We start from the raw sequence: 13,993 nt of genomic DNA, 5'->3' as shown, positions 1-13,993 counted from the left end.
CATGGTTTGTTTTGGGGCTTTCATCTTTCTAGCACATGTCAGAGCTGGAAAAGGGGAAAAAAAGACTCTGGCACGCTGAAGAGCCCCGCTCCATTTTAATGTAAGCTGGCACTATTTCTTCAACAAGTTTTAATGCTAGAACTTTTGAGGGCCTTTTAATAAACCAATTAAAGGGTGCATTGTTAAATCAAAAGTGGATCCCCATCTTGTGAGTAATTGTTTCACACTGTTGCCAGGCTTGATGAAAGGAGGGTTTAGACAGTGCAATCACAGATTTCACAGTGAGGGACACTGGCAAAGTAGCCTCATTGTTAAATGCTGAACATTGTGCTCTGTCTCTGTCATCTAGCTGGCAGTTATTAATATGTAATGATGTTTTAAAGCTGTTGTGGAATAAAAAAAAATATATATAAAAAAAAAGATTTGTCTGAGCCAGTATTACAACAGATCTGTCCTTTGTTGTGTTGGAGGGAAGTGCTTTCAAGCTGCTTTTTGTATCATTATAACTACAAAAAAAGCCAAGCTCTCTCTCGCTCAAGTTGAGGAGCTGTCTGCCTCTTTCAATTCCCTTTTATTTAAAAGAGATGCATCTGTGATAATCAAGGCAGCTCTCTTTTTATTAGCAGTCAGCCCAAAACAGCTTTCTGCGTGAGTCCTTTTGACTCCATACATATTTCATTATTGGCCATCTGGATAGACAAGCACGACAAGGGCACTCTCTTTGCTTAAATGTTTGCTAATACACACAAATGGTATTTGCATAACAAAATCACATTCTCAGATTGCTGTTTCCACATGCACCGCTCACTTATAATAATAATAAAGAGCGTAATTAGGGATGCACTGTTAATTCTGGCCAGTAGAGAAAATACTAATTATTTTTAGATCGCTGATAACCAAATTACTGATATTAAAACTAGTTTATTTAGGCATCCAAATGCTTATTTGAATCTTTATTCTGATTGCACCACAATATTTATACATAAAAATTTTTTTTTATAATAGCATTATAATTTATAATATTCATGTGTGTGTGTGTGTGTGTGTGTGTGTGTGTGTGTGTGTGTGTGTAGAACAAAACTGATAAATGTTTTAAAAATCTCTGCTATCAATAAATAACTGATATGGTACCAATATATGAGTATGCCTTAAGCATTACATTCCAAAGTCATATTGATTAATGTTGATATAGAGTTTGCAGTAATTGTAAAGCCAGAGAACACCTGTTATTGTTGATAATATTCCACACAGATGTTTGTTGACACATTTGGTCAGCTTTCTTATTGGTAAATCAGCCCAAGGGTTGAGACCTTGCTACATACTTGTAGCCCTCGGTGACAGCGAGAGATTGTTGGAAGGATTCACACATTTACATCTGAAACTCTGAGCTTGACGGATCATCCAATTAAAATCACTAATTATCTGCTTTTCTGCTCTTTCAGGACTCTGAGGGACAACACAGCTTTGGGGCCTGAATCAATATTTAAAGATTGGAGCGTTACTTTCCAAGATCTCCACAGCCAAAACTGTCACCCTTAAAATGTGATCTAATGAGATTGACAGATTACTAACTTAAGTCTGGAGACACTTCAGATACCCTGCAACACGTGTGAGAAGATAAAAGCTCCTGTGTGCTTGTGTATCTGTATCTCGGTGTATTATTAGAGATTTGACCCACATATATAGTCGCACCATTCACACACAGACCGTCACACACGCATGCTTCCTCATACTAAAACTCAGCCGAGCAGCAGGGAGAATGGAGAAATTAAATTGAAAAAGTAAAAAATAAATTGGAAAGTAAAGCTCTGGATCGACTACGGTATCTCAAGTGGCTCAAATTTAGCCCATAATTACCAAGCCCTGTGAACACACACACAAGTCCACATCTTGAAAGGGCTTTTCATCACCAAAAGTCAATGTTATCACCATAGCAACAAGGGTGAGTCTCACCATTATCCACATATACAGCGAGCGAGTGCCGAGGACACCACACCTGCCACGCCGCAATCTGCCTACCCAGAATTCTTCCTTTCGTTTCATAAGAATCTGCTTTTCTACAGAAACATGGATTTATCTGCATCCTGTGGATCAATAGGAGGCACTTTAACAAGATTCAAATCGTGTTCACCTCTTGAATGGGCCACACACAAAAATAGAGTGCATTTTCCAATTCCCCTTCCTTATGACAGTAGGGACACGTCCATTCATTGAATGTTGTCATCTTTTTCAGCCTCTGTCCTTTAAGGGGACCCCCATGGAGCGATTCTCTTGTAAATTACATCACTGTGAAAGCAGAACGCCATTAACAGCTCTCTCACATCCTGTCAGTGGTTTATCCACAAAACTCACAGATGTTTCTCTCAAAGATCTACGCTAACCACAAAACAAATTGCAGTAAGACATGACAGCCTGTCAACCCCTGACAAAACAAGAATCTCTTCCTATCTTTTTTTGCCCTACGAGAGATAGAAATATAATGCCAACAAGTGAAGCAATTAAAGCTTCAATGCAGCTGATCTTTGAGTTGTGCAGAAGAGAGCAGTAAAAGGGAGACGGCCCTCCTACAGAGAATGTCTATTGAAAGTCATCAGGAAAATACGCTTGCCAATCAGTTCCGGGAAAAGACTTAAAATACAGTCCAGAGCACTATGTCAGAAGGAACATTTGCTGTCTAGGATTTAAAGCCTAATTATGGGCTTGGCTCTTGCTGGAGGCGGAAGCATCTATATTTTCTTACTCTTCCACATTTGTAAGTAAAGCACAGAGTTTATAAAAAATAAAAATAAATCACGGGGATGAGAGTCCCACAGCAGTGCTGAGTATCGGAAATATTAGGATTTAATTTTTGCACTGAGAGGATGAAAGAATGCACAAGGTGTTTGGGACTGTTTTGTACCGCTATCTGCATTCTGCAAAGCTGAAGAATAATAAATAGTCCACTTGTAATGCAAAGGCTCTTGTGATAAGAACCCACCACTGCTGTCAGCTTGTAGAAGAACGGCATCAGTTTACTTCATGAGAGAAGAACTCTGTCCCATAATGAGGCTAGAGAGAACCTTAACTCGTTCATGAAACCCCAGCTCCGGCAGGTCAGAGGTCACAGTGGATTTGAAGGTAGACATCATAGCTAAAAGATTTTGCTTTGTTCTCTACCAATAAACAGGTTGTGCTCCATTCAGAATTGAATATGGTATATCTTCTAAATACCAATTCGGTTCATGAGTTTGAATTGATGTAGCAAACAGGATGCATAAATACAGAAAGACAAGATGGATGGATGGATGGATGGATGGATGGATGGATGGATGGATGGATGGATGGATGGATGGATGGATGGATAGATGGATAGATAGATAGATAGATAGATAGATAGATAGATAGATAGATAGATAGATAGATAGATAGATAGATAGATAGATTGATAGATTCTGAAATCAGAACTTTGCACAACACTGCTACCTAAAAAGGGATTTTCATCCATTTAAAATGTCTGTTATCTTAAACATGGCTAAATGAGCTAAATTTGTGGGTGGGCTGAGTTTCGCATACCCAAAACAAAAGGAATGGCTTTTAATCTGGAAAAAAATTCTGAACATCTTTTGTGTCACTGCCAGACTTTCATCTTGTTTGGAAGCTATTATGCTCCTTCTTGGAAAACACACTTTCTTTTCTCTCCAAAAATCCGTGTACGAGCGCTGGAGGTCTGCATTGTTGATGTAATGCGAGAGAGGGCCAGAGAAAATGCAGCTAATGTACCTGTTTAAATAGGCTTGGGCTCAGGGAGTATGTAAGGGGAAAGTGGGCATGCTCATACACTCTCAAACACTCGACTGGGGAAGAAATTGCAACCACAGGGCTCTGCAGTTTTCACAGTGACACTATTCAGTCACTTTGGATTTACAGGCTTGGGGAATGAATGTCATTTCTTTGAGGAACAAGGTGAAACAGCCAAAGAAACAAGCAAGACGTTCCTAATAAATCAAACTATTCTGAGCAACATGATGCATCGGTTTAAAGATTAACTATATTAAACCTGAGCATGTTTTGCTGCGGTTTTGAGCATAATGATCATATAAATCATATTTAGATGCATTCTGCCACAAAAACTCATTTTTCTTCTTGTTTGTCTCTCTCTATTGTTGTTCTGTGTAGACTGATGAAACGATTCAGCTACAGCCGACTCCTGTGAGTAATAATGTACTGGAGTGAGAGGGCAGACATTGGTTGTGGCGCTCACTTTTGCACATTCTTTTTTATTATTCTGATAATTATAAATTTGTGTTTAATTTCATGATTTCCCACTAGTGTTTATAAAGCTAAACGAAACAGTAATGTTAAATTATGTATCTTGTTTACTATTATTATTATTATTTAATAGGTGACTATGTACTATTATTAATCATTATTATAATTATGGCTATTTTATTGTCTTATTTTTGTCCCTGTCTTATTTTTATTTATTATTTCTCTTATTTATTTATATTTTATGTATTACCTCTGGACCTTTGTGGGACAAGCACTTGGCAATGGCACATTATTTATTATTTAATAATAAATAATACATTTGTGATTAATTTAATGATTTCTTGCCAGTCGTTAGAAAGCAGAATGAAACCGTAATAATGTTTACATTATTATTATTATATTTTGTTATTTTACTTTTATTTATTATCTCTCTTATTATTTATTTATTATTGCTGGACCTTTCTGCTGACCCACACTTTGCAATAGGTGGCATATTAAACTGTGTGTTCATGTTAATTTGGCTATATGAGAGACTTAAATAAATGTCATTCGCTGGAGGCACAGGAAGTGACCGGGAGGTCCTGGGTGACATTGCAGCACGTCCGTCCAGGATGGGGGTCATGTTGTCTCCACTCTAACACTATCGCAAGCTGCCATGCACAGGCTACAACAAGCCAGGCAGACACAGGGGGCTTCCCACAAGGGAGAGTCCAAGTGCTGCTGTCATCCCAGCCAGGCAATTCAGTCTGTGCACCATAAATCAGCCGCGAGCCCTCAGCCCTGCGGGACCACAAGATGGAGTGTGATGGTCTTGTTTTTACAAACAGTGGAGGAGGATGCGTCACTGAGCCACGAAGACGGCACTCTGTGCAGAGACCTTGCCATCTAGAGCAGCTCTCCAAGATTCTCACTCCATCTGCTTGCTCCCTGTCTTTCTCTTTTTTTTCCTCCCTCCCTCTTTCACACCATTTGGAAAAATAGTTTCTGTATTACACCTGTACATCTGCTTTTCTCTGTCTTGTACCTTCAATTTCGGTGACTCCTTCAGGAAAGTGACCTTGACATCCTCCGTCTTCCTTTGGCTCGGATATTAATTATTGAGGATATTATACCTGCTGCTTAGCCTAGTTAAGGACTGTCACACGGATGGCAAATCAAGGGTTCCCTGTGCCCGCTTCTGTGTCTTAACATTAGTACCAGTCAATTTATCAGGAAGTAAATCAGGGTCTGGTCTATCCCGCTCTGGTAAGTGTGTCTGACAGCCAGTCTCCTCAGTGAAGCCACCTGCACTCCTATAATCTCAAACACACACTGACAGCTTAACTTATATCCGTGGTTTACTGCTGCATCGTTCTTTTTTTTGACCGCTGCCTTTGTGAGAATTAGTAGCACAGCTCCAAAATATGTCTTTCCACCTCTCTTCCCGCCCCATCAGACCCTCTGTGGCTGGTCCTAGTTAAAGAATGAATTTCTAAACTGGTGCTGACAAACAATGCAGTATATAGATTGGTACAAACAGTATCTGCTTAGCAGCTGTGTAACTACATGAGGGAAAAAGACACTGTGATGCTGTATGAATCACTTTAAAGCTTTATGTGTGAGAAGAGGAGGGTGGAGGTTAGCAAATGGACTGCTTGATGCTGTGGTAATGAGCTGAGCATGTGCCTCACACAGGTAGAATATTTCTTTACTTTATTGTGAGGGACGGTTTAGTAGCATTATTTGTTTGCAATAGCACTACGATATAATTGTTACAAATCCAGTTTATATAATGCTATATTCTCCTGTTGTGATCCATTGCTTTCTAGCATTTGCAATTTACTAGGTCAGGGGTTTTAAAAGTTTTAAATGCCATGGGCCACCAAATATATGACCTGCTTTCAAGAGACCCCCTCCTTAAAATATGCAGGTAGCTATATATGTTTATGTTTAAACACCCATTAATACAGTGAAAAATAAATGAATATAAATATTTATATAAATATGTACTTTCTAATAAGCTGACAGTGTTTCATTTTCTATTCACTATTAGAGCACTTTTAGATGTATAAATGAGAAACCATAAAATAATTTGTGATTCATTTTATGATCTTAAGTCTTTATAAAGCAGAATGCAACCATTATAATGTCAAAATGTCAAATTCTCTACATTTATTTGTTACTAAATTATTATTAATGTCATTGCAATTTTATTGTTTTCTTCTTTCTCTGGGCTTTTCTGCTTGCCCACAGTTTTCAAGCTACTGAATTCCATGACTAAATCCTTAGCTGAAAGTATTAACATGTGACGTCTTGGAGCCATTTTGTGGGTAAGGGATCTTAAGAATAGTTTAGTCATAATTGTCAACAGTATATCTGAATTATTTTAACCATTGAAATTAAAATGTTGATTATGAAGGATGCAGTTACTGTCTTTCTGCTCTTTATTTTATAGAACGCTTCAGAGCCACTATGAGGAGTTGAACTGAACTAATGGGTTAGAATCCCCAGAGGATGACCAGAAACCGATGTCATCTCCCTGTTGCCGAGCCACTGCACCCGTATAGCTCTCCACTGGATGGTGTCACGGCCTGAGAAGTAGATAGCATGCTAATATAGGGTGAAGCGACTTCTTAGAGCCCACTATTATAAAACATGGGGGATATCTGACAGAAAACAGGATATTATGTCTCTGGGTTTGGGAATGACAGATTCGCTTATTAGTTCTGGAAAATCACAGAGAAGGCCATTGTAGTGGTCTCGACCCCAGAGTCCCAAATTAACCTGACTCATAGATCTGGCAACCACCAAGGCACGCACCCTAAGGCAGCCAGTCACAAGAGCCGACTCTTCTTTTCCAAAATGATTGGTTTGTGGAGGACATCTTTAAATACTCTGTTACAAATGCTGTATTCTGTGTTTAAGCTTGACCGAGCAATGTAGCTAATTTACTCAGAAACCCTTGAGTCTGAGAAGAGCGAGAGGGACAAAGCAGACAGTAAATTACATCTGTGAGGGGACGGGCTGGGCTTTGGGGGTTAAGGGTTTGGGGGGGGGGGGGGGGGGGGGTGTAACGGAGGACACAAACTCATTGGCTGCAGCAAATTAAATCATCTGTGAGAAGCACATTGCCGAAGTCGGTGAACTCCTCTGAAATCTGCAGGCCAGCCTCTTTTCTTGAAGCAAGCCTATAAGATATTCTTCTATTAGGGCTTTATTTGCTATTCATAAAGCATCCAGCCTAGAGAATGTAACTTGCTTCAGGGCAGGGGTGGCAAAAATAGATTTGTGGGTGGATGAATGTACAGTTTTCCTTCTATTTATCTGTGTCTCTTGACCTTCATTCTTTTAAGTTCTTCATTCAATTACTGCTTGCATTTGAGCTGATAAATATAAAAAGAATAATTCATTGCAATATATACAATATATATTATCTTACTTTTCAAATGTTTGAGGAGGGGGGAGTCTATTGTTCTCAACACGGTTACATTTATTTGATTTAGAAACACAGTAACAGTAAAAAAATTGAAATTATTATTATTACAATTTAAAATAACTTTTCTATTTTAATATGTTTTAAAATGTAATTTATTCCTGTGACAAATGTGAATTTTCAGCCATTACTCTTTAGTATTAGTCTTAAGTGTCACATGATCATTCAGAAGTCATTCTAATATGCTGATTCGGTGCTCAAGAAATATTTCTTATAATTAAAGTTGAAAAGAGTTGTGCTGCCTAAAATTTTTGCAAACTCTTTGATGATGAAATAACATTTATTTCAATAAAAATCATTTGTAACGTCTCCACTGTAACTTTTGATCAATTCAATGCATCGTTGCTGAATAAAGGATTCAAGTGAACCTCAAACTTTTTAAAGGTAGTGTTTATAAATATATATGTTAATCAAAAGCCAAATGATTCATGAATTGACCAAAGCAGAAGTGGCTATTTAAATCCAAAAAGGAGAGTCAACTTAAAAATCTTAACATCCTTTCCCACAAACTGCTATTGCTTCATTTACCTCCTATTGAGCTATTTTTTATTCAGTGGGAATAAAGCCGATGCCCTGTTCCTGTCAAGCAAAGACTGACAGAAACGTACCTGGACACAATGCAACCCGAGTGCATAAAATCAGTGTGTCTTCTCTTCAACAGCTGGGCCCAACTGTGTCAACCGAATACTAATATCTGCAGACTTCTGCAGACTGTCATCCCCTGTGAGACGTGTGTGAGCGGCCTGCTTGCATAGACTGTGTTACATAATTAATGCAGTGTGTCTTCTCATTCAGGCATGTTCACTGTGTCAACCTTGGCAATGCGTTTTATATTCCGTTTTATCTTGTTTTTCAAGCTGGCCTATCTCATTCGCTTTCTTTCATTCTTTTGTCTTTCTCTTCTGTCTCTCACTCTCTTCTTCATGCCCATGTCTGCCTCTTTCTCCTACTTTCTTTTAACCAACTCCCTCATTATTTCCCACATGCCCCTTCTGCCTCTCTCCTTCTTTCACATTCTTTCTTTTCAGATAATGCAGAGAGACTGTACACAGTCTGACTGCTTGTTAACGTTCCATTCGTCTTTATTTTTCAGAGTTGATTTTCCTACGCATATACAGGGACGGTTGGGAAAGTGCTACCTGTAATGTAAGAACTGCATTCCATCAAGTCATCATTGGCCGGCATGACAAGAGTCAGCAGCCAAGAGGAGGAGCCCTGCTGGCTCACCTGATGCTTATTGTACCGCAGAAGATATATACAGCATTGAAATCCAGGTCCAGGTGCAGTATAGCCGTGCCACCTCTAAGTCGGTAACCATCTGGCCTCGCACCAGTGACGCCACACCCTGTTTTGTTCTCACATCCCTATGGACACTTATAGTCTCCCTTTTTATTAGTATTTCAAGAGTTCTTCACTCCCCACATCCCCAAAACAGCAGCTCTGGCCAACCATTGCAAAACATGGTGTAATACTGAGTAAAATTGACAGGCAGAGCGACACTGCATCCTGCAATTGAAATGGCAGCAGACCTTGCCTTGAATCGCAGCCAGACGGTGGAGAGGGGACATTTGTGATTGCTCATCTATATACTGCGAAAGCTTACCTTAAAGAAAAGCATGAGTCACGCCACTGAGACTCAGCAGTGGGGGCGTATTCCTCAGTGAAAACCCTGAGATGGCAAACAAGAAGAAAAACAGCACAGACTAATGTTCGACTCGAGTTGGAGTCAAAGGAAAGTTAGTGTGTCATTGGCGATGGAAGGCACCTGGTTGTGCCAAGAGGGGTTGGGGTGGGATTGCGAAAGGCACAATGTGGGCAGTGCTGCTGTGGCTGAAGTTAATTGGATTTCCTTGGTGCCCACTCTTGGCCACATGCGGGGCCGTGACATTAAATGCCCTTATCTATGACAGAAGAATAAAACCAAGTACAGAGAAAGCCACTAGTCTTAAGAAGCCTTACTGGCAGTCCCCAGTCACCCTTTGTGCTCTTTCAAAATTCCCAGCTCAACTGGGGCAGAACTGGACTGCAGGGGTGGGCAGCTTGAGTTTGGCATGAAGAGTGACCCCAGAAAGTAGTAGGACACTTAGTCACACTTAAAAAGGTATGAATTTCATTCAAGAATATTAATCCAAGTGGCATCTGCTAACATGACATCTGCTATTATGCTAGCAGAACTAATTTTCCTTTTCCTTTTCTTTTTATTTATTTTCGTGGATGTGCTCTACCATTCAGAAGTTTGGGATCAGTACGATTTTTTTTTTAAAGAAAATCAATATTTTTATCCAGTAGGGGACTTATATGACCAAAACCATATGACAGTAAAGACATTTGTAATGCTGTTTTTGGCGAGCATACAGATGCATCTTTCAAAAACATAAAAAATCTTACTGACCCTTACTGAAGTTCAACACAGGTGTTCAAGCAAAATAGCCCCTGGTCTTGCTTGAGGACCAGAAGCAAAGCCCACGAGAAGAGCTCTACATGGGAGCTAATGATCCCATAAAGGCCAGAGATTAAATTAGACATCTATCACCAATGCCAAATTGTGTAAGTGACAGCGCAGATCTTGGATCGGAGACATCATTAGGGCTGCCTTTTTAGAACTTTTGTGATGTTAATGTGACAAAAATTATGAGCAAGAATTGCACATTATCCTTTAACAAAGGGCCTGAGCCCCCGCTGTGATGTTTTGGCCCATTTGATTGTGTTGATCTCTAGTCTTGCAGTGCAGCGGCCCATTCCAGCCTACTCTTTAATGGATAGTGCATGAGAGCAGGGGAGCATCATTAAAAAAACCCATTTTGAGGGCCTCCCCTGTCTCCCATTAAACTTAACAGCCAGCCTCCCCCATTAGTTTTTTATACTCCTTTTTAAGGGGTTGGGGGCAAGGGCCCTAAAACCATGAAGGTTAATTGGCTACCCAGAGGATGAGTGATTGAGTTCAATCTCCTCTTTTTGGAAGCCTTGAAAACAGACCGTAGGGGCGGCATGTAGGAAAACAAAGTCTGTTGCAGTGGCACGCTCAGAATGCAAGCCACACTGCCTTTTTTTCCTCTGAGGAAAACGATTGCTTAAGCTCTGGGGAGAGCTGACCGCTTTGAGGGAAAGAAAAGAGGATATTTGCACGTAAAAGGGTTGCTGAGGTTTTCTGCTTTGTGAAGCTGACATTATACAGAGATAACGCCTTTGGGCAAAGTGGGGAGACTCCCAGGGTTTGTGGCCGTAACTGATCTCACTCACCAGTTCCTGTCTTTAATCTTTCATCAATAGCTGATAATTTGTCATTTTTATGCAGGAGGAAACTGAACTAAATTTTAACCCACTGAGATCATCTGCAATGGAGTGAGTGAGGATGCAGTGAGGACAGAGGGATGAAGCAGTGACAAGATGAAGGCATCCCTGTGAACTCAACAGCACAGTCATTGCTTTGATGGTAGGTCTGCGTATGCATTTCAGCCGATCATGTATGTTTACACCAGGGCAAATGAATATACATCAGAGTGACAGGATACAGAAAGGGCAGCTGCCCAGGGTTTTAACCTTTTCGTAATGGCTGTAATTACCTCAGATGAGCAGAAGGCGTCATTTTAGTGTTACAATTCAGAAGTCGTAATACGGGAGAAATGCAATGCCAAAACGGGTTGTATAAAGATAAAACAGGAAATATAGCATGGAAAGGGAATGGAGGACGGCTTCTATTCACTCAAATGCATGCTGCATTAATAGGAAGGGGGTTAAAAGAGAAATTCTCGCACTGCCGCAGTGACAGAGCAGCCAGTTCTCCCTTGTATATTTTTCTCCACTCTCTTTTCTCGCTCACACTCCCCTCTCTCTTTTCTACCCAGCTGCAGTGATAAATGTCTCTTTGTATTCTGGACAGAAAACTGCCGGGTACAATGTACTTGTCAGAAGACAGCCGATTTTTTTTCCCTTTACCGCGGCAGAGTTTATTCGTAATCTTTCCTTGAGTGAGCGAACCCCGGCGGTTCTAGAAAAAAATGCAATACAAAATTGACATTTGCTCAAGTAAATAATGTGTGCAACAGATTATCCTGTTTGTATAAGCGTGGGTGTGTTTTGTGAGGGCAGTACGTTCTTTTAATCAGCGAGCATTTCGGTGTACGCGCGTGTAGTTTTGTCCGTAAGCATGAATCAGGAATGTCGAGTTTTAGTGAAGCTAGTTGAGCAATTCTAATGGGAGTTAATGGAGTTGAGTCGGACTTGCTGTGGGTGCTGTGGGCTTCATGCCAGCAAGGATCTCCTCCTGCCATCTATTAAACCAACTGCCTACAGATCAAGGCTCACTTTTTGGCAGCACTCGCCACACAGTCCAATCCAATCACTGTCAAACAGAGTGGCTGTGAGGATGAGGGCCTGGTTCAGCTTGGGATCGGTGCTGATGGGATTCTGCTGATTGGATAAATTTCCTAGTTCTCGGTATGTGATCTGCAATGTACGCGACCCATACAGGATTCAACAATAAGGATTTTTTTTTTTTTTTTTTTTGCTGGTCCTGCTCATATATTCACTGACCCCAACACAAAGAATTGTTAATTTTTAATTTAGTAATGTATTTTTATTTGTGTAATGTTTCTTTATTACATTAATGGGAATGTTTACACATCTGTTTTATGTATTAATTTTTATATATATATATATTATTTGTAATTATATTTTGTATTTTTCCTTTGACAAATGAAAATTTGCAACAAACTGGAAATGTATACAATGTAATTTATCTCCATAAAAAAAGTTTAAATCTGCAAGGCATAAAAATGAATGTAAAAGATTAGTGAATGCAAACTTTTCGGTGACAGCGCAGCACTGGCCTGAAGGGACAAGTGACGATCCCATCAACTGACCCAAAAATCTCTGACGCTGGCCAGTGCCATCCTTATTATTGAGCCCTGCTCTATCCCACCCGGGTAAAAGAATTTGGGACGGGATGCAAGCAATGCTTACTTTAAGATCCGGGCACCCCAGTAACAGTTGTTACGATGAGCCCATTACAGTCCAAGAGCCTTCTACTGGGATGGACTTTGTCTCACCTCACTATTAGTTACATTCCGGTTAGAGCACAGCTGGGGAAGCGATGTGGTTAGCTTCATTTTCCCTTCTGCACCCTAGAGGATGCTTTGCCCCTGGGCTTTGTTACTTGTGGATTTTCATGACTGCGAGAGAGAGAGAGAGAGAGAGAGAGAGAGAGAGAGAGAGAGAGAGAGAGAGAGCGATGTGGGTTTGGAAAAGGGCCACAAGTCAGGAAGGACCAGGAGTGTACGGAGCAGATGGACATGAGGATGAAAGGTGTGTGGCAAAGAAATCCAGCGTCGTTAAAGACAACTCTCCAAAAACAGATCAATCAGGATAGCACAATTTGGCACACTGCAGACAGCATGGCGCCGCATTTCAGCTGACCTATCCATCTATCAGGCTAAAACCCTCACTCATTGCTTTTCCTTTTGCACAGTCCCTCTCTCATTAACCCTTTGATGCACACTTTTTCATTTCTACTTCCTTTTAGTCTCCCAAATTGACTTGAGATTGAAGAGCAGCGGTTCTTTCTCACCGTGACTATCAAACAGCACATTACCTTGCCTTAATCTTCTCCTCTGTCGTGCACAAGGCCAATCTCTCAGCATTCCTATCTGCGCAGAATTGTACCCAGTTACATACGTGTTCAACAAACAATTGGGATTCAGCCTGTTTTCTGAGGAGATTATTAACACACAGCCGCAAGCATTGGTCCTGAATAGGCAATGGAATCCTGAGCCTTCTTTTCCTCACCGTCCCGCTCTCTTTCTCGCCTTCCGTGAATCAAAGCTAGGAATGTCTGGAAAATGAGCTGTCAACTGAGGGTTCACAATGAGATACATCAACCTCATTGCCAACCCTGGAAATAATGAACCGCTCCTTTTTTTTCCCCCTCTGATTTGTTCAATAAGCTTCCCATAACAAGTGCAGAAAGATAAGAAGCCCCCTCTTGAGCTGATTAAACCCCGTTGCGAGTATTCAGAAGAAGGGTTTTGGAGATTGGGGGTTCAAGGCAGAGCAGTGCTATCAAGAGTTATGTGATTGTCTGAGATGTTTTCATGTTTTTGAGAGGAAGGCAAACCTTCAAAGAGAACGACCTCAAGGCCTACCTGCCAGAGTATTGCGCGAAAGCACTGAATAAAAACACAATTCATTTCCTCATTTGTACACAATGTTGTGAAGGTAACCGCTGGAGAGCTAAGCTATAACACCTTGCAGTAATACTCTGACACCTTATTGAAA

At 40.5% G+C, this 13,993-nt stretch overlaps 1 protein-coding gene and 1 long non-coding RNA gene across 5 annotated transcripts in view; both read right to left on the bottom strand.

The window, feature by feature from the left end:
• The window catches only part of LOC309504937, a 414,587-nt gene that overhangs the window by 121,868 nt on the left and 278,726 nt on the right, over positions 1-13,993 (bottom strand). The gene's annotated exons all lie outside the window — the stretch shown is intronic.
• Positions 1-13,993, bottom strand: part of pcdh19 (protocadherin 19) — a 58,433-nt gene that overhangs the window by 3,613 nt on the left and 40,827 nt on the right. The window lies entirely within an intron of this gene.

Source organism: Leuciscus leuciscus (assembly GCF_965113295.1).
Source record: "Leuciscus leuciscus genome assembly, chromosome: 8".
NCBI lineage: Eukaryota > Metazoa > Chordata > Actinopteri > Cypriniformes > Leuciscidae > Leuciscus > Leuciscus leuciscus.
Note: the sequence above shows the minus strand (reverse complement) of the source record. Positions and strands in the feature narration are given on the sequence as shown.